The 22,271-nt window shown below is 32.4% G+C and overlaps 1 long non-coding RNA gene across 1 annotated transcript; it reads right to left on the bottom strand.

The window, feature by feature from the left end:
* Positions 1–21,087: 21,087 nt before the first annotated feature.
* LOC142238982 (uncharacterized) lies at positions 21,088–21,637 on the bottom strand. The gene is made up of 3 exons (XR_012722882.1): positions 21,440–21,637; positions 21,292–21,346; positions 21,088–21,217 (listed from the first exon to the last, which is right to left on the bottom strand). It is a non-coding gene; the product is annotated as an uncharacterized LOC142238982 (long non-coding RNA).
* Between the last annotated feature and the right edge of the window lie 634 nt (positions 21,638–22,271).

The raw sequence follows: 22,271 nt of genomic DNA on the forward strand, positions 1-22,271 counted from the left end.
CAAAAAATTGAAAAATCCACCCAAAACCCAAAAAATTTGAAATTTTTATATGAAAAACTTGTTTTGGCCATATCTCCTAAACTAAGCGTCCTAGAGCGAAAAGGACTTTAATTCGTGACCACCCCCAAAAAATTGAAAAATCCACCCAAAACCCAAAAAATTTGAAATTTTTATAAGAAAAACTTGTTTTGGCCATATCTCCTTAAATATGCGTCCTAGAGCGAAAAGGACTTTAATTCGTGACTACCCCCAAAAAATTGAAAAATCCACCCAAAACCCAAAAAATTTGAAATTTTTATATGAAAAACTTGTTTTGGCCATATCTCCTAAACTAAGCGTCCTAGAGCGAAAAGGACTTTAATTCGTGACCACCCCCAAAAAATTGAAAAATCCACCCAAAACCCAAAAAATTTGAAATTTTTATATGAAAAAATTGAAAAAATTGAAAAATCCACCCAAAACCCAAAAAAATTGAAATTTTTATATGAAAAACTTGTTTTGGCCATATCTCCTTAAATATGCGTCCTAGAGCGAAAAGGACTTTAATTCGTGACCACCCCCAAAAAATTGAAAAATCCACCCAAAACCCAAAAAATTTGAAATTTTTATATGAAAAACTTGTTTTGGCCATATCTCCTTAAATATGCGTCCTAGAGCGAAAAGGACTTTAATTCGTGACTACCCCCAAAAAATTGAAAAATCCACCCAAAACCTAAAAAATTTGAAATTTTTATATGAAAAACTTATTTTGGCCATATCTCCTAAACTAAGCGTTCTAGAGCGAAAAGGACTTTAATTCGTGACCACCCCCAAAAAATTGAAAAATCCACCCAAAACCTAAAAAAATTGAAATTTTTATATGAAAAACTTGTTTTGGCCATATCTCCTAAACTAAGCGTCCTAGAGCGAAAAGGACTTTAATTCGTGACCACCCCCAAAAAATTGAAAAATCCACCCAAAACCAAAAAAATTTGAAATTTTTATATGAAAAACTTGTTTTGGCCATATCTCCTTAAATATGCGTCCTAGAGCGAAAAGGACTTTAATTCGTGACTACCCCCAAAAAATTGAAAAATCCACCCAAAACCCAAAAAATTTGAAATTTTTATATGAAAAACTTGTTTTGGCCATATCTCCTTAAATATGCGTCCTAGAGCGAAAAGGACTTTAATTCGTGACCACCCCCTAAAAATTGAAAAATCCACCCAAAACCCAAAAAATTTGAAATTTTTATATGAAAAACTTGTTTTGGCCATATCTCCTAAACTAAGCGTCCTAGAGCGAAAAGGACTTTAATTCGTGACTACCCCCAAAAAATTGAAAAATCCACCCAAAACCCAAAAAATTTGAAATTTTTATATGAAAAACTTGTTTTGGCCATATCTCCTAAACTAAGCGTCCTAGAGCGAAAAGGACTTTAATTCGTGACCACCCCCAAAAAATTGAAAAATCCACCCAAAACCCAAAAAATTTGAAATTTTTATAAGAAAAACTTGTTTTGGCCATATCTCCTTAAATATGCGTCCTAGAGCGAAAAGGACTTTAATTCGTGACTACCCCCAAAAAATTGAAAAATCCACCCAAAACCCAAAAAATATGAAATTTTTATATGAAAAACTTGTTTTGGCCATATCTCCTAAACTAAGCGTCCTAGAGCGAAAAGGACTTTAATTCGTGACCACCCCCAAAAAATTGAAAAATCCACCCAAAACCCAAAAAATTTGAAATTTTTATATGAAAAAATTGAAAAAATTGAAAAATCCACCCAAAACCCAAAAAAATTGAAATTTTTATATGAAAAACTTGTTTTGGCCATATCTCCTTAAATATGCGTCCTAGAGCGAAAAGGACTTTAATTCGTGACCACCCCCAAAAAATTGAAAAATCCACCCAAAACCCAAAAAATTTGAAATTTTTATATGAAACACTTGTTTTGGCCATATCTCCTTAAATATGCGTCCTAGAGCGAAAAGGACTTTAATTCGTGACTACCCCCAAAAAATTGAAAAATCCACCCAAAACCTAAAAAATTTGAAATTTTTATATGAAAAACTTGTTTTGGCCATATCTCCTAAACTAAGCGTTCTAGAGCGAAAAGGACTTTAATTCGTGACCACCCCCAAAAAATTGAAAAATCCACCCAAAACTAAAAAAAATTGAAATTTTTATATGAAAAACTTGTTTTGGCCATATCTCCTTAAATATGCGTCCTAGAGCGAAAAGGACTTTAATTCGTGACCACCCCCAAAAAATTGAAAAATCCACACAAAACCCAAAAATTTGAAATTTTTATATGAAAAACTTGTTTTGGCCATATCTCCTTAAATATGCGTCCTAGAGGGAAAAGGACTTTAATTCGTGACCACCCCCTAAAAATTGAAAAATCCACCCAAAACCCAAAAAAATTGAAATTTTTATATGAAAAACTTGTTTTGGCCATATCTCCTAAACTAAGCGTCCTAGAGCGAAAAGGACTTTAATTCGTGACCACCCCCAAAAAATTGAAAAATCCACCCAAAACCAAAAAAATTTGAAATTTTTATATGAAAAACTTGTTTTGGCCATATCTCCTTAAATATGCGTCCTAGAGCGAAAAGGACTTTAATTCGTGACCACCCCCAAAAAATTGAAAAATCCACCCAAAACCCAAAAAATTTGAAATTTTTATATGAAAAACTTGTTTTGGCCATATCTCCTTAAATATGCGTCCTAGAGCGAAAAGGACTTTAATTCGTGACCACCCCCTAAAAATTGAAAAATCCACCCAAAACCCAAAAAATTTGAAATTTTTATATGAAAAACTTGTTTTGGCCATATCTCCTTAAATATGCGTCCTAGAGCGAAAAGGACTTTAATTCGTGACTACCCCCAAAAAATTGAAAAATCCACCCAAAACCTAAAAAATTTGAAATTTTTATATGAAAAACTTGTTTTGGCCATATCTCCTAAACTAAGCGTTCTAGAGCGAAAAGGACTTTAATTCGTGACCACCCCCAAAAAATTGAAAAATCCACCCAAAACCCAAAAAATTTGAAATTTTTATATGAAAAACTTGTTTTGGCCATATCTCCTTAAATATGCGTCCTAGAGCGAAAAGGACTTTAATTCGTGACTACCCCCAAAAAATTGAAAAATCCACCCAAAACCAAAAAACTTTGAAATTTTTATATGAAAAACTTGTTTTGGCCATATCTCCTTAAATATGCGTCCTAGAGCGAAAAGGACTTTAATTCGTGACCACCCCCAAAAAATTGAAAAATCCACCCAAAACCCAAAAAATTTGAAATTTTTATATGAAAAACTTGTTTTGGCCATATCTCCTTAAATATGCGTCCTAGAGCGAAAAGGACTTTAATTCGTGACCACCCCCTAAAAATTGAAAAATCCACCCAAAACCCAAAAAATTTGAAATTTTTATATGAAAAACTTGTTTTGGCCATATCTCCTAAACTAAGCGTCCTAGAGCGAAAAGGACTTTAATTCGTGACTACCCCCAAAAAATTGAAAAATCCACCCAAAACCCAAAAAATTTGAAATTTTTATATGAAAAACTTGTTTTGGCCATATCTCCTAAACTAAGCGTCCTAGAGCGAAAAGGACTTTAATTCGTGACCACCCCCAAAAAATTGAAAAATCCACCCAAAACCCAAAAAATTTGAAATTTTTATAAGAAAAACTTGTTTTGGCCATATCTCCTTAAATATGCGTCCTAGATCGAAAAGGACTTTAATTCGTGACTACCCCCAAAAAATTGAAAAATCCACCCAAAACCCAAAAAATTTGAAATTTTTATATGAAAAACTTGTTTTGGCCATATCTCCTAAACTAAGCGTCCTAGAGCGAAAAGGACTTTAATTCGTGACCACCCCCAAAAAATTGAAAAATCCACCCAAAACCAAAAAAATTTGAAATTTTTATATGAAAAACTTGTTTTGGCCATATCTCCTTAAATATGCGTCCTAGAGCGAAAAGGACTTTAATTCGTGACTACCCCCAAAAAATTGAAAAATCCACCCAAAACCAAAAAAATTTGAAATTTTTATATGAAAAACTGGTTTTGGCCATATCTCCTTAAATATGCGTCCTAGAGCGAAAAGGACTTTAATTCGTGACCACCCCCAAAAAATTGAAAAATCCACCCAAAACCCAAAAAATTTGAAATTTTTATATGAAAAACTTGTTTTGGCCATATCTCCTAAACTAAGCGTCCTAGAGCGAAAAGGACTTTAATTCGTGACTACCCCCAAAAAATTGAAAAATCCACCTAAAACCCAAAAAATTTGAAATTTTTATATGAAAAACTTGTTTTGGCCATATCTCCTAAACTAAGCGTCCTAGAGCGAAAAGGACTTTAATTCGTGACCACCCCCAAAAAATTGAAAAATCCACCCAAAACCCAAAAAATTTGAAATTTTTATAAGAAAAACTTGTTTTGGCCATATCTCCTTAAATATGCGTCCTAGAGCGAAAAGGACTTTAATTCGTGACTACCCCCAAAAAATTGAAAAATCCACCCAAAACCCAAAAAATTTGAAATTTTTATATGAAAAACTTGTTTTGGCCATATCTCCTAAACTAAGCGTCCTAGAGCGAAAAGGACTTTAATTCGTGACCACCCCCAAAAAATTGAAAAATCCACCCAAAACCAAAAAAATTTGAAATTTTTATATGAAAAACTTGTTTTGGCCATATCTCCTTAAATATGCGTCCTAGAGCGAAAAGGACTTTAATTCGTGACTACCCCCAAAAAATTGAAAAATCCACCCAAAACCAAAAAAATTTGAAATTTTTATATGAAAAACTGGTTTTGGCCATATCTCCTTAAATATGCGTCCTAGAGCGAAAAGGACTTTAATTCGTGACCACCCCCACAAAATTGAAAAATCCACCCAAAACCCAAAAAATTTGAAATTTTTATATGAAAAACTTGTTTTGGCCATATCTCCTTAAATATGCGTCCTAGAGCGAAAAGGACTTTAATTCGTGACCACCCCCTAAAAATTGAAAAATCCACCCAAAACCCAAAAAATTTGAAATTTTTATATGAAAAACTTGTTTTGGCCATATCTCCTAAACTAAGCGTCCTAGAGCGAAAAGGACTTTAATTCGTGACTACCCCCAAAAAATTGAAAAATCCACCCAAAACCCAAAAAATTTGAAATTTTTATATGAAAAACTTGGTTTGGCCATATCTCCTTAAATATGCGTCCTAGAGCGAAAAGGACTTTAATTCGTGACCACCCCCAAAAAATTCAAAAATCCACCCAAAACCCAAAAAATTTGAAATTTTTATATGAAAAACTTGTTTTGGCCATATCTCCTTAAATATGCGTCCTAGAGCGAAAAGGACTTTAATTCGTGACCACCCCCTACAAATTGAAAAATCCACCCAAAACCCAAAAAAATTTAAATTTTTATATGAAAAACTTGTTTTGGCCATATCTCCTTAAATATGCGTCCTAGAGCGAAAAGGACTTTAATTCGTGACTACCCCCAAAAAATTGAAAAATCCACCCAAAACCCAAAAAATTTGAAATTTTTATATGAAAAACTTGTTTTGGCCATATCTCCTTAAATATGCGTCCTAGAGCGAAAAGGACTTTAATTCGTGACCACCCCCAAAAAATTGAAAAATCCACCCAAAACCCAAAAAATTTGAAATTTTTATATGAAAAACTTGTTTTGGCCATATCTCCTTAAATATGCGTCCTAGAGCGAAAAGGACTTTAATTCGTGACCACCCCCTAAAAATTGAAAAATCCACCCAAAACCCAAAAAATTTGAAATTTTTATATGAAAAACTTGTTTTGGCCATATCTCCTAAACTAAGCGTCCTAGAGCGAAAAGGACTTTAATTCGTGACTACCCCCAAAAAATTGAAAAATCCACCCAAAACCCAAAAAATTTGAAATTTTTATATGAAAAACTTGTTTTGGCCATATCTCCTAAACTAAGCGTCCTAGAGCGAAAAGGACTTTAATTCGTGACCACCCCCAAAAAATTGAAAAATCCACCCAAAACCCAAAAAATTTGAAATTTTTATATGAAAAACTTGTTTTGGCCATATCTCCTAAACTAAGCGTCCTAGAGCGAAAAGGACTTTAATTCGTGACCACCCCAAAAAATTGAAAAATCCACCCAAAACTCAAAAAATTTGAAATTTTTATATGAAAAAATTGAAAAAATTGAAAAATCCACCCAAAACCCAAAAAAATTGAAATTTTTATATGAAAAACTTGTTTTGGCCATATCTCCTTAAATATGCGTCCTAGAGCGAAAAGGACTTTAATTCGTGACCACCCCCAAAAAATTGAAAAATCCACCCAAAACCCAAAAAATTTGAAATTTTTATATGAAAAACTTGTTTTGGCCATATCTCCTTAAATATGCGTCCTAGAGCGAAAAGGACTTTAATTCGTGACTACCCCCAAAAAATTGAAAAATCCACCCAAAACCTAAAAAATTTGAAATTTTTATATGAAAAACTTGTTTTGGCCATATCTCCTAAACTAAGCGTTCTAGAGCGAAAATGACTTTAATTCGTGACCACCCCCAAAAAATTGAAAAATCCACTCAAAACCTAAAAAAATTGAAATTTTTATATGAAAAACTTGTTTTGGCCATATCTCCTTAAATATGCGTCCTAGAGCGAAAAGGACTTTAATTCGTGACTACCCCCAAAAAATTGAAAAATCCACCCAAAACCAAAAAAATTTGAAATTTTTATATGAAAAACTTGTTTTGGCCATATCTCCTTAAATATGCGTCCTAGAGCGAAAAGGACTTTAATTCGTGACCACCCCCAAAAAATTGAAAAATCCACCCAAAACCCAAAAAATTTGAAATTTTTATATGAAAAACTTGTTTTGGCCATATCTCCTTAAATATGCGTCCTAGAGCGAAAAGGACTTTAATTCGTGACCACCCCCTAAAAATTGAAAAATCCACCCAAAACCCAAAAAATTTGAAATTTTTATATGAAAAACTTGTTTTGGCCATATCTCCTTAAATATGCGTCCTAGAGCGAAAAGGACTTTAATTCGTGACCACCCCCAAAAAATTGAAAAATCCACCCAAAACCCAAAAAATTTGAAATTTTTATATGAAAAACTTGTTTTGGCCATATCTCATAAACTAAGCGTCCTAGAGCGAAAAGGACTTTAATTCGTGACCACCCCCAAAAAATTGAAAAATCCACCCAAAACCCAAAAAATTTGAAATTTTTATATGAAAAACTTGTTTTGGCCATATCTCCTTAAATATGCGTCCTAGAGCGAAAAGGACTTTAATTCGTGACCACCCCCTAAAAATTGAAAAATCCACCCAAAACCCAAAAAAATTTGAAATTTTTATATGAAAAACTTGTTTTGGCCATATCTCCTTAAATATGCGTCCTAGAGCGAAAAGGACTTTAATTCGTGACCACCCCCAAAAAATTGAAAAATCCACCCAAAACCAAAAAAATTTGAAATTTTTATATGAAAAACTTGTTTTGGCCATATCTCCTTAAATATGCGTCCTAGAGCGAAAAGGACTTTAATTCGTGACCACCCCCAAAAAATTGAAAAATCCACCCAAAACCCAAAAAATTTGAAATATTTATATGAAAAACTTGTTTTGGCCATATCTCCTTAAATATGCGTCCTAGAGCGAAAAGGACTTTAATTCGTGACCACCCCCAAAAATTGAAAAATCCACCCAAAACCCAAAAAATTTGAAATTTTTATATGAAAAACTTGTTTTGGCCATATCTCCTAAACTAAGCGTCCTAGAGCGAAAAGGACTTTAATTCGTGACCACCCCCAAAAAATTGAAAAATCCACCCAAAACCTAAAAAATTTGAAATTTTTATATGAAAAACTTGTTTTGGCCATATCTCCTTAAATATGCGTCCTAGAGCGAAAAGGACTTTAATTCGTGATCACCCCCAAAGAATTGAAAAATCCACCCAAAACCAAAAAAATTGAAATTTTTATATGAAAAACTTGTTTTGGCCATATCTCCTTAAATATGCGTCCTAGAGCGAAAAGGACTTTAATTCGTGACCACCCCCAAAAAATTGAAAAATCCACCCAAAACCCAAAAAATTTGAAATTTTTATATGAAAAACTTGTTTTGGCCATATCTCATAAACTAAGCGTCCTAGAGCGAAAAGGACTTTAATTCGTGACCACCCCCAAAAAATTGAAAAATCCACCCAAAACCCAAAAAATTTGAAATTTTTATATGAAAAACTTGTTTTGGCCATATCTCCTTAAATATGCGTCCTAGAGCGAAAAGGACTTTAATTCGTGACCACCCCCTAAAAATTGAAAAATCCACCCAAAACCCAAAAAATTTGAAATTTTTATATGAAAAACTTGTTTTGGCCATATCTCCTTAAATATGCGTCCTAGAGCGAAAAGGACTTTAATTCGTGACCACCCCCAAAAAATTGAAAAATCCACCCAAAACCAAAAAAATTTGAAATTTTTATATGAAAAACTTGTTTTGGCCATATCTCCTTAAATATGCGTCCTAGAGCGAAAAGGACTTTAATTCGTGACCACCCCCAAAAAATTGAAAAATCCACCCAAAACCCAAAAAATTTGAAATATTTATATGAAAAATTTGTTTTGGCCATATCTCCTTAAATATGCGTCCTAGAGCGAAAAGGACTTTAATTCGTGACCACCCCCAAAAATTGAAAAATCCACCCAAAACCCAAAAAATTTGAAATTTTTATATGAAAAACTTGTTTTGGCCATATCTCCTAAACTAAGCGTCCTAGAGCGAAAAGGACTTTAATTCGTGACCACCCCCAAAAAATTGAAAAATCCACCCAAAACCTAAAAAATTTGAAATTTTTATATGAAAAACTTGTTTTGGCCATATCTCCTTAAATATGCGTCCTAGAGCGAAAAGGACTTTAATTCGTGATCACCCCCAAAGAATTGAAAAATCCACCCAAAACCAAAAAAATTGAAATTTTTATATGAAAAACTTGTTTTGGCCATATCTCCTTAAATATGCGTCCTAGAGCGAAAAGGACTTTAATTCGTGACCACCCCCAAAAAATTGAAAAATCCACCCAAAACCCAAAAAATTTGAAATTTTTATATGATAAACTTGTTTTGGCCATATCTCATAAACTAAGCGTCCTAGAGCGAAAAGGACTTTAATTCGTGACCACCCCCAAAAAATTGAAAAATCCACCCAAAACCCAAAAAATTTGAAATTTTTATATGAAAAACTTGTTTTGGCCATATCTCCTTAAATATGCGTCCTAGAGCGAAAAGGACTTTAATTCGTGACCACCCCCTAAAAATTGAAAAATCCACCCAAAACCCAAAAAATTTGAAATTTTTATATGAAAAACTTGTTTTGGCCATATCTCCTAAACTAAGCGTCCTAGAGCGAAAAGGACTTTAATTCGTGACCACCCCCAAAAAATTGAAAAATCCACCCAAAACCTAAAAAATTTGAAATTTTTATATGAAAAACTTGTTTTGGCCATATCTCCTTAAATATGCGTCCTAGAGCGAAAAGGACTTTAATTCGTGATCACCCCCAAAGAATTGAAAAATCCACCCAAAACCAAAAAAATTGAAATTTTTATATGAAAAACTTGTTTTGGCCATATCTCCTTAAATATGCGTCCTAGAGCGAAAAGGACTTTAATTCGTGACCACCCCCTAAAAATTGAAAAATCCACCCAAAACCCAAAAAATTTGAAATTTTTATATGAAAAACTTGTTTTGGCCATATCTCCTAAACTAAGCGTCCTAGAGCGAAAAGGACTTTAATTCGTGACCACCCCCAAAAAATTGAAAAATCCACCCAAAACCCAAAAAATTTGAAATTTTTATATGAAAAACTTGTTTTGGCCATATCTCCTTAAATATGCGTCCTAGAGCGAAAAGGACTTTAATTCGTGACTACCCCCAAAAAATTGAAAAATCCACCTAAAACCAAAAAAATTTGAAATTTTTATATGAAAAACTTGTTTTGGCCATATCTCCTTAAATATGCGTCCTAGAGCGAAAAGGACTTTAATTCGTGACCACCCCCAAAAAATTGAAAAATCCACCCAAAACCCAAAAAATTTGAAATTTTTATATGAAAAAATTGTTTTGGCCATATCTCCTTAAATATGCGTCCTAGAGCGAAAAGGACTTTAATTCGTGACCACCCCCTAAAAATTGAAAAATCCACCCAAAACCCAAAAAATTTGAAATTTTTATATGAAAAACTTGTTTTGGCCATATCTCCTAAACTAAGCGTCCTAGAGCGAATCGACTTTAATTCGTGACTACCCCCAAAAAATTGAAAAATCCACCCAAAACCCAAAAAATTTGAAATTTTTATATGAAAAACTTGTTTTGGCCATATCTCCTAAACTAAGCGTCCTAGAGCGAAAAGGACTTTAATTCGTGACCACCCCCAAAAAATTGAAAAATCCACCCAAAACCTAAAAAATTTGAAATTTTTATATGAAAAACTTGTTTTGGCCATATCTCCTTAAATATGCGTCCTAGAGCGAAAAGGACTTTAATTCGTGATCACCCCCAAAGAATTGAAAAATCCACCCAAAACCAAAAAAATTGAAATTTTTATATGAAAAACTTGTTTTGGCCATATCTCCTTAAATATGCGTCCTAGAGCGAAAAGGACTTTAATTCGTGACCACCCCCTAAAAATTGAAAAATCCACCCAAAACCCAAAAAATTTGAAATTTTTATATGAAAAACTTGTTTTGGCCATATCTCCTAAACTAAGCGTCCTAGAGCGAAAAGGACTTTAATTCGTGACCACCCCCAAAAAATTGAAAAATCCACCCAAAACCCAAAAAATTTGAAATTTTTATATGAAAAACTTGTTTTGGCCATATCTCCTTAAATATGCGTCCTAGAGCGAAAAGGACTTTAATTCGTGACTACCCCCAAAAAATTGAAAAATCCACCTAAAACCAAAAAAATTTGAAATTTTTATATGAAAAACTTGTTTTGGCCATATCTCCTTAAATATGCGTCCTAGAGCGAAAAGGACTTTAATTCGTGACCACCCCCAAAAAATTGAAAAATCCACCCAAAACCCAAAAAATTTGAAATTTTTATATGAAAAACTTGTTTTGGCCATATCTCCTTAAATATGCGTCCTAGAGCGAAAAGGACTTTAATTCGTGACCACCCCCTAAAAATTGAAAAATCCACCCAAAACCCAAAAAATTTGAAATTTTTATATGAAAAACTTGTTTTGGCCATATCTCCTAAACTAAGCGTCCTAGAGCGAATCGACTTTAATTCGTGACTACCCCCAAAAAATTGAAAAATCCACCCAAAACCCAAAAAATTTGAAATTTTTATATGAAAAACTTGTTTTGGCCATATCTCCTAAACTAAGCGTCCTAGAGCGAAAAGGACTTTAATTCGTGACCACCCCCAAAAAATTGAAAAATCCACCCAAAACCCAAAAAATTTGAAATTTTTATAAGAAAAACTTGTTTTGGCCATATCTCCTTAAATATGCGTCCTAGAGCGAAAAGGACTTTAATTCGTGACTACCCCCAAAAAATTGAAAAATCCACCCAAAACCCAAAAAATTTGAAATTTTTATATGAAAAACTTGTTTTGGCCATATCTCCTTAAATATGCGTCCTAGAGCGAAAAGGACTTTAATTCGTGACCACTCCCAAAAAATTGAAAAATCCACCCAAAACCCAAAAAATTTGAAATTTTTATATGAAAAACTTGTTTTGGCCATATCTCCTTAAATATGCGTCCTAGAGCGAAAAGGACTTTAATTCGTGACTACCCCCAAAAAATTGAAAAATCCACCCAAAACCAAAAAAATTTGAAATTTTTATATGAAAAACTTGTTTTGGCCATATCTCCTTAAATATGCGTCCTAGAGCGAAAAGGACTTTAATTCGTGACCACCCCCAAAAAATTGAAAAATCCACCCAAAACCCAAAAAATTTGAAATTTTTATATGAAAAACTTGTTTTGGCCATATCTCCTTAAATATGCGTCCTAGAGCGAAAAGGACTTTAATTCGTGACCACCCCCAAAAAATTGAAAAATCCACTCAAAACCTAAAAAAATTGAAATTTTTATATGAAAAACTTGTTTTGGCCATATCTCCTTAAATATGCGTCCTAGAGCGAAAAGGACTTTAATTCGTGACCACCCCCAAAAAATTGAAAAATCCAAACAAAACCCAAGAATTTGAAATTTTTATATGAAAAACTTGTTTTGGCCATATCTCCTTAAATATGCGTCCTAGAGGGAAAAGGACTTTAATTCGTGACCACCCCCTAAAAATTGAAAAATCCACCCAAAACCCAAAAAAATTGAAATTTTTATATGAAAAACTTGTTTTGGCCATATCTCCTAAACTAAGCGTCCTAGAGCGAAAAGGACTTTAATTCGTGACCACCCCCAAAAAATTGAAAAATCCACCCAAAACCAAAAAAATTTGAAATTTTTATATGAAAAACTTGTTTTGGCCATATCTCCTTAAATATGCGTCCTAGAGCGAAAAGGACTTTAATTCGTGACTACCCCCAAAAAATTGAAAAATCCACCCAAAACCAAAAAAATTTGAAATTTTTATATGAAAAACTTGTTTTGGCCATATCTCCTAAACTTAGCGTCCTAGAGCGAAAAGGACTTTAATTCGTGACTACCCCCAAAAAATTGAAAAATCCACCCAAAACCCAAAAAATTTGAAATTTTTATATGAAAAACTTGTTTTGGCCATATCTCCTTAAATATGCGTCCTAGAGCGAAAAGGACTTTAATTCGTGACCACCCCCAAAAAATTGAAAAATCCACCCAAAACCCAAAAAATTTGAAATTTTTATATGAAAAACTTGTTTTGGCCATATCTCCTTAAATATGCGTCCTAGAGCGAAAAGGACTTTAATTCGTGACCACCCCCTACAAATTGAAAAATCCACCCAAAACCCAAAAAATTGAAATTTTTATATGAAAAACTTGTTTTGGCCATATCTCCTTAAATATGCGTCCTAGAGCGAAAAGGACTTTAATTCGTGACCACCCCCTAAAAATTGAAAAATCCACCCAAAACCCAAAAAATTTGAAATTTTTATATGAAAAACTTGTTTTGGCCATATCTCCTAAACTAAGCGTCCTAGAGCGAAAAGGACTTTAATTCGTGACTACCTCCAAAAAATTGAAAAATCCACCCAAAACCCAAAAAATTTTAAATTTTTATATGAAAAACTTGTTTTGGCCATATCTCCTAAACTAAGCGTTCTAGAGCGAAAAGGACTTTAATTCGTGACCACCCCCAAAAAATTGAAAAATCCACCCAAAACCCAAAAAATTTGAAATTTTTATAAGAAAAACTTGTTTTGGCCATATCTCCTTAAATATGCGTCCTAGAGCGAAAAGGACTTTAATTCGTGACTACCCCCAAAAAATTGAAAAATCCACCCAAAACCCAAAAAAATTGAAATTTTTATATGAAAAACTTGTTTTGGCCATATCTCCTAAACTAAGCGTCCTAGAGCGAAAAGGACTTTAATTCGTGACCACCCCCAAAAAATTGAAAAATCCACCCAAAACCCAAAAAATTTGAAATTTTTATATGAAAAAATTGAAAAAATTGAAAAATCCACCCAAAACCCAAAAAAATTGAAATTTTTATATGAAAAACTTGTTTTGGCCATATCTCCTTAAATATGCGTCCTAGAGCGAAAAGGACTTTAATTCGTGACCACCCCCTACAAATTGAAAAATCCACCCAAAACCCAAAAAAATTGAAATTTTTATATGAAAAACTTGTTTTGGCCATATCTCCTTAAATATGCGTCCTAGAGCGAAAAGGACTTTAATTCGTGACTACCCCCAAAAAATTGAAAAATCCACCCAAAACCTAAAAAATTTGAAATTTTTATATGAAAAACTTGTTTTGGCCATATCTCCTAAACTAAGCGTTCTAGAGCGAAAAGGACTTTAATTCGTGACCACCCCCAAAAAATTGAAAAATCCACTCAAAACCTAAAAAAATTGAAATTTTTATATGAAAAACTTGTTTTGGTCATATCTCCTTAAATATGCGTCCTAGAGCGAAAAGGACTTTAATTCGTGACCACCCCCAAAAAATTGAAAAATCCAAACAAAACCCAAGAATTTGAAATTTTTATATGAAAAACTTGTTTTGGCCATATCTCCTTAAATATGCGTCCTAGAGGGAAAAGGACTTTAATTCGTGACCACCCCCTAAAAATTGAAAAATCCACCTAAAACCCAAAAAAATTGAAATTTTTATATGAAAAACTTGTTTTGGCCATATCTCCTAAACTAAGCGTCCTAGAGCGAAAAGGACTTTAATTCGTGACCACCCCCAAAAAATTGAAAAATCCACCCAAAACCAAAAAAATTTGAAATTTTTATATGAAAAACTTGTTTTGGCCATATCTCCTTAAATATGCGTCCTAGAGCGAAAAGGACTTTAATTCGTGACTACCCCCAAAAAATTGAAAAATCCACCCAAAACCAAAAAAATTTGAAATTTTTATATGAAAAACTTGTTTTTGGCCATATCTCCTTAAATATGCGTCCTAGAGCGATAAGGACTTTAATTCGTGACCACCCCCAAAAAATTGAAAAATCCACCCAAAACCCAAAAAATTTGAAATTTTTATATGAAAAACTTGTTTTGGCCATATCTCCTTAAATATGCGTCCTAGAGCGAAAAGGACTTTAATTCGTGACCACCCCCTACAAATTGAAAAATCCACCCAAAACCCAAAAAAATTGAAATTTTTATATGAAAAACTTGTTTTGGCCATATCTCCTAAACTAAGCGTCCTAGAGCGAAAAGGACTTTAATTCGTGACCACCCCCAAAAAATTGAAAAATCCACCCAAAACCCAAAAAATTTGAAATTTTTATATGAAAAACTTGTTTTGGCCATATCTTCTTAAATATGCGTCCTAGAGCGAAAAGGACTTTAATTCGTGACTACCCCCAAAAAATTGAAAAATCCACCCAAAACCAAAAAAATTTGAAATTTTTATATGAAAAACTTGTTTTGGCCATATCTCCTTAAATATGCGTCCTAGAGCGAAAAGGACTTTAATTCGTGACCACCCCCAAAAAATTGAAAAATCCACCCAAAACCCAAAAAATTTGAAATTTTTATATGAAAAACTTGTTTTGGCCATATCTCCTTAAATATGCGTCCTAGAACGAAAAGGACTTTAATTCGTGACCACCCCCTAAAAATTGAAAAATCCACCCAAAACCCAAAAAATTTGAAATTTTTATATGAAAAACTTGTTTTGGCCATATCTCCTAAACTAAGCGTCCTAGAGCGAAAAGGACTTTAATTCGTGACCACCCCCAAAAAATTGAAAAATCCACCCAAAACCCAAAAAAATTGAAATTTTTATAAGAAAAACTTGTTTTGGCCATATCTCCTTAAATATGCGTCCTAGAGCGAAAAGGACTTTAATTCGTGACTACCCCCAAAAAATTGAAAAATCCACCCAAAACCCAAAAAATTTGAAATTTTTATATGAAAAATTTGTTTTGGCCATATCTCCTAAACTAAGCGTCCTAGAGCGAAAAGGACTTTAATTCGTGACCACCCCCAAAAAATTGAAAAATCCACCCAAAACCAAAAAAATTTTAAATTTTTATATGAAAAACTTGTTTTGGCCATATCTCCTTAAATATGCGTCCTAGAGCGAAAAGGACTTTAATTCGTGACTACCCCCAAAAAATTTAAAAATCCACCCAAAACCAAAAAAAATTGAAATTTTTATATGAAAAACTTGTTTTGGCCATATCTCCTTAAATATGCGTCCTAGAGCGAAAAGGACTTTAATTCGTGACCACCCCCAAAAAATTGAAAAATCCACCCAAAACCCAAAAAATTTGAAATTTTTATATGAAAAACTTGTTTTGGCCATATCTCCTTAAATATGCGTCCTAGAGCGAAAAGGACTTTAATTCGTGACCACCCCCTAAAAATTGAAAAATCCACCCAAAACCCAAAAAATTTGAAATTTTTATATGAAAAACTTGTTTTGGCCATATCTCCTAAACTAAGCGTCCTAGAGCGAAAAGGACTTTAATTCGTGACTACCCCCAAAAAATTGAAAAATCCACCCAAAACCCAAAAAATTTGAAATTTTTATATGAAAAACTTGTTTTGGCCATATCTCCTTAAATATGCGTCCTAGAGCGAAAAGGACTTTAATTCGTGACCACCCCCAAAAAATTGAAAAATCCACCCAAAACCCAAAAAATTTGAAATTTTTATATGAAAAACTTGTTTTGGCCATAAATATGCGTCCTAGAGCGAAAAGGACTTTAATTCGTGACTACCCCCAAAAAATTGAAAAATCCACCCAAAACCAAAAAAATTTGAAATTTTTATATGAAAAACTTGTTTTGGCCATATCTCCTTAAATATGCGTCCTAGAGCGAAAAGGACTTTAATTCGTGACCACCCCCAAAAAATTGAAAAATCCACCCAAAACCCAAAAAATTTGAAATTTTTATATGAAAAACTTGTTTTGGCCATATCTCCTTAAATATGCGTCCTAGAGCGAAAAGGACTTTAATTCGTGACCACCCCCAAAAAATTGAAAAATCCACTCAAAACCTAAAAAAATTGAAATTTTTATATGAAAAACTTGTTTTGGCCATATCTCCTTAAATATGCGTCCTAGAGCGAAAAGGACTTTAATTCGTGACCACCCCCAAAAAATTGAAAAATCCAAACAAAACCCAAGAATTTGAAATTTTTATATGAAAAACTTGTTTTGGCCATATCTCCTTAAATATGCGTCCTAGAGGGAAAAGGACTTTAATTCGTGACCACCCCCTAAAAATTGAAAAATCCACCCAAAACCCAAAAAAATTGAAATTTTTATATGAAAAACTTGTTTTGGCCATATCTCCTAAACTAAGCGTCCTAGATCGAAAAGGACTTTAATTCGTGACCACCCCCAAAAAATTGAAAAATCCACCCAAAACCAAAAAAATTTGAAATTTTTATATGAAAAACTTGTTTTGGCCATATCTCCTTAAATATGCGTCCTAGAGCGAAAAGGACTTTAATTCGTGACTACCCCCAAAAAATTGAAAAATCCACCCAAAACCAAAAAAATTTGAAATTTTTATATGAAAAACTTGTTTTGGCCATATCTCCTAAACTTAGCGTCCTAGAGCGAAAAGGACTTTAATTCGTGACTACCCCCAAAAAATTGAAAAATCCACCCAAAACCCAAAAAATTTGAAATTTTTATATGAAAAACTTGTTTTGGCCATATCTCCTTAAATATGCGTCCTAGAGCGAAAAGGACTTTAATTCGTGACCACCCCCAAAAAATTGAAAAATCCACCCAAAACCCAAAAAATTTGAAATTTTTATATGAAAAACTTGTTTTGGCCATATCTCCTTAAATATGCGTCCTAGAGCGAAAAGGACTTTAATTCGTGACCACCCCCTACAAATTGAAAAATCCACCCAAAACCCAAAAAAATTGAAATTTTTATATGAAAAACTTGTTTTGGCCATATCTCCTTAAATATGCGTCCTAGAGCGAAAAGGACTTTAATTCGTGACCACCCCCTAAAAATTGAAAAATCCACCCAAAACCCAAAAAATTTGAAATTTTTATATGAAAAACTTGTTTTGGCCATATCTCCTAAACTAAGCGTCCTAGAGCGAAAAGGACTTTAATTCGTGACTACCTCCAAAAAATTGAAAAATCCACCCAAAACCCAAAAAATTTTAAATTTTTATATGAAAAACTTGTTTTGGCCATATCTCCTAAACTAAGCGTTCTAGAGCGAAAAGGACTTTAATTCGTGACCACCCCCAAAAAATTGAAAAATCCACCCAAAACCCAAAAAATTTGAAATTTTTATAAGAAAAACTTGTTTTGGCCATATCTCCTTAAATATGCGTCCTAGAGCGAAAAGGACTTTAATTCGTGACTACCCCCAAAAAATTGAAAAATCCACCCAAAACCCAAAAAAATTGAAATTTTTATATGAAAAACTTGTTTTGGCCATATCTCCTAAACTAAGCGTCCTAGAGCGAAAAGGACTTTAATTCGTGACCACCCCCAAAAAATTGAAAAATCCACCCAAAACCCAAAAAATTTGAAATTTTTATATGAAAAAATTGAAAAAATTGAAAAATCCACCCAAAACCCAAAAAAATTGAAATTTTTATATGAAAAACTTGTTTTGGCCATATCTCCTTAAATATGCGTCCTAGAGCGAAAAGGACTTTAATTCGTGACCACCCCCTACAAATTGAAAAATCCACCCAAAACCCAAAAAAATTGAAATTTTTATATGAAAAACTTGTTTTGGCCATATCTCCTTAAATATGCGTCCTAGAGCGAAAAGGACTTTAATTCGTGACTACCCCCAAAAAATTTAAAAATCCACCCAAAACCTAAAAAATTTGAAATTTTTATATGAAAAACTTGTTTTGGCCATATCTCCTAAACTAAGCGTTCTAGAGCGAAAAGGACTTTAATTCGTGACCACCCCCAAAAAATTGAAAAATCCACTCAAAACCTAAAAAAATTGAAATTTTTATATGAAAAACTTGTTTTGGTCATATCTCCTTAAATATGCGTCCTAGAGCGAAAAGGACTTTAATTCGTGACCACCCCCAAAAAATTGAAAAATCCAAACAAAACCCAAGAATTTGAAATTTTTATATGAAAAACTTGTTTTGGCCATATCTCCTTAAATATGCGTCCTAGAGGGAAAAGGACTTTAATTCGTGACCACCCCCTAAAAATTGAAAAATCCACCTAAAACCCAAAAAAATTGAAATTTTTATATGAAAAACTTGTTTTGGCCATATCTCCTAAACTAAGCGTCCTAGAGCGAAAAGGACTTTAATTCGTGACCACCCCCAAAAAATTGAAAAATCCACCCAAAACCAAAAAAATTTGAAATTTTTATATGAAAAACTTGTTTTGGCCATATCTCCTTAAATATGCGTCCTAGAGCGAAAAGGACTTTAATTCGTGACTACCCCCAAAAAATTGAAAAATCCACCCAAAACCAAAAAAATTTGAAATTTTTATATGAAAAACTTGTTTTTGGCCATATCTCCTTAAATATGCGTCCTAGAGCGATAAGGACTTTAATTCGTGACCACCCCCAAAAAATTGAAAAATCCACCCAAAACCCAAAAAATTTGAAATTTTTATATGAAAAACTTGTTTTGGCCACATCTCCTTAAATATGCGTCCTAGAGCGAAAAGGACTTTAATTCGTGACCACCCCCTACAAATTGAAAAATCCACCCAAAACCCAAAAAAATTGAAATTTTTATATGAAAAACTTGTTTTGGCCATATCTCCTAAACTAAGCGTCCTAGAGCGAAAAGGACTTTAATTCGTGACCACCCCCAAAAAATTGAAAAATCCACCCAAAACCCAAAAAATTTGAAATTTTTATATGAAAAACTTGTTTTGGCCATATCTTCTTAAATATGCGTCCTAGAGCGAAAAGGACTTTAATTCGTGACTACCCCCAAAAAATTGAAAAATCCACCCAAAACCAAAAAAATTTGAAATTTTTATATGAAAAACTTGTTTTGGCCATATCTCCTTAAATATGCGTCCTAGAGCGAAAAGGACTTTAATTCGTGACCACCCCCAAAAAATTGAAAAATCCACCCAAAACCCAAAAAATTTGAAATTTTTATATGAAAAACTTGTTTTGGCCATATCTCCTTAAATATGCGTCCTAGAACGAAAAGGACTTTAATTCGTGACCACCCCCTAAAAATTGAAAAATCCACCCAAAACCCAAAAAATTTGAAATTTTTATATGAAAAACTTGTTTTGGCCATATCTCCTTAAATATGCGTCCTAGAACGAAAAGGACTTTAATTCGTGACCACCCCCTAAAAATTGAAAAATCCACCCAAAACCCAAAAAATTTGAAATTTTTATATGAAAAATTTGTTTTGGCCATATCTCCTAAACTAAGCGTCCTACACACAAAAAAAATTTTTTTGATTTCAATCACGAAAATCGCGGATTCAATCATTTTTTTAATTGAAATGTCTTCAATCACGAAAATGATAGTATCAATCACCCATTTTGATTGAAAACCAACACGATTTTCAATTAAAAATTTAATTGACTTTTGTCACGGAATCAATTAATTGTGTGATTGAATCAATTAAAAACGTGATTGATTTTTAACATAAAATTCAATCACAGTTTTAATTGAATCAATTAAAATTTTAATTAATTTCGCGACAAAAATCAATCAACTATTTGATTCATTCAATTAAATAATTAATTAAAATTGGTTATAAATTTCGATCAAAAAATTTATATATTGCGACCCCAAAGTTTTATTTGAAATAAAAGAAAATATGTGTTTCTTATAATATTTAATATTTTATTATTTTTTTAATTATGCAAAAGACAAATAAATTTGGTTCTTTTCATTTGTGTTTTGTTCTAACATAACTTACAAATACAATTACTATCAATAACAACTATAGGGTGAAAAAATAAATTATATAAATCATTAGCTTCCTTATAATAATAACCATGTTAGCATGTTCCTTCTAATATGTAGATGCGCCTAGATTTCCAATAAATCACCAGCCTGTAAGCTAAATTAGTTTTTCTGAAAGTAAACAGAATAATTCGAATTTAATTTTGTTCAATTAAAAGTTAATTTTGTTAAATATTACCTGCATAGAATATCAAGTTCAATTCTTAGTTCCAGGTTGCAGATTTATAATCTTCTTTTGCAGTTGTAGTCTTTTAGCATATAAAGGTGTATTAAGGAGCTCGGTAATTTAATTTTAGTAACAATTCCTTTCCAAAATTTCCGCACATTGAAATCGTCTATTAAAATTTTAACCAATCAAAGACAAAAAATAATGGCAAAGCAATGTACTATTTGGTATTATATTGATGATACTTTGCAAATTCTGGAAATAGTTAAAAATATAAATGGAAAATACATATTTTTATTATTTTCGGATATTTTTCATATTTTTAAATCCAAAAGAAAGAACTTTTTTACCATTACATAATTCAGCTCATTACTTTATATATCAGATATACTGCTCTCTACTTGGGTTCAAACTGAAAAAGGCAGGTAAAACAAAAATGCAATTTAATGCCAATGCCACTTCGCAACTTCAAGGTGAATCTTCCAACAAACCCATACCGCTCTTGGTTTTAAGAAAACTAGGAGTGAAAAAAATTTATAATTTTAAAAGATCAATACGGTACCCAAGTTTTTGTTGCAAACATATTCTTACATATTTGATAAAATGATGGAGTTGATTGGTCAATTTCACGAAATAAAATTGGTTACTAAAAGAAATGAATAAAAAATATATTATTTTAGTCCGTTTAATGTAAACAGGCTTCAATGGAAAACGGCATTCACATTTCACAATTTCTTACCTTCAATAAACGTAGATTGTTTTCCATTTTTACAATACCACAAAACACAAACACAGGTAATTTCAAATGGGTTCTCTTATATATTTTTTCAAACCTTTACCACGTGGCCATTTGTTGTTGCACACTTTATTTATTTCAACCCTTTGCTATGATTTGTTGTTGCGTTCAAAATATTTATGTACACATTTTCAATGCAGCAGACAGAATGTCGGCAATCATGTTTTTCAATTTACGCGAAAAACAAAAACCCAACCGTTCGTTACAAGTTACTTCTACAGACTGATCTCTCCATCATATAATGTTGAATAAATACCCATTCTCTTGTTCTCTTTTCGCTCTTTCCATTGCTCAAAATTATTCAATTTCAATCACAAAAGTGATTGGATCAATCACATGTGTAATTGGAAACGGAAAAAATTTCAATCACGTTTGTAATTGAAAATTATTTCCGAATTGATTAACAAATTGATTGAATCAATTAATATTTTAATTGGAAACGTAACAAATATCAATCATTTTTTTAATTGGGTTTTATTCGGATTTGATAAAATAATTAATTGAATCAATTAACATATTAATTGAATCCGTTTCCAAATTCAATTAAGTGTTTAATTGAAAAAATTTTGGTCATAATTTTTTGTGTGTAGAGCGAAAAGGACTTTAATTCGTGACCACCCCCAAAAAATTGAAAAATCCACCCAAAACCAAAAAAATTTTAAATTTTTATATGAAAAACTTGTTTTGGCCATATCTCCTTAAATATGCGTCCTAGAGCGAAAAGGACTTTAATTCGTGACTACCCCCAAAAAATTGAAAAATCCACCTAAAACCC

This window comes from Haematobia irritans, chromosome 5 (genome assembly GCF_050003625.1).
Source record: "Haematobia irritans isolate KBUSLIRL chromosome 5, ASM5000362v1, whole genome shotgun sequence".
Classification (NCBI taxonomy): Eukaryota; Metazoa; Arthropoda; class Insecta; order Diptera; family Muscidae; genus Haematobia; species Haematobia irritans.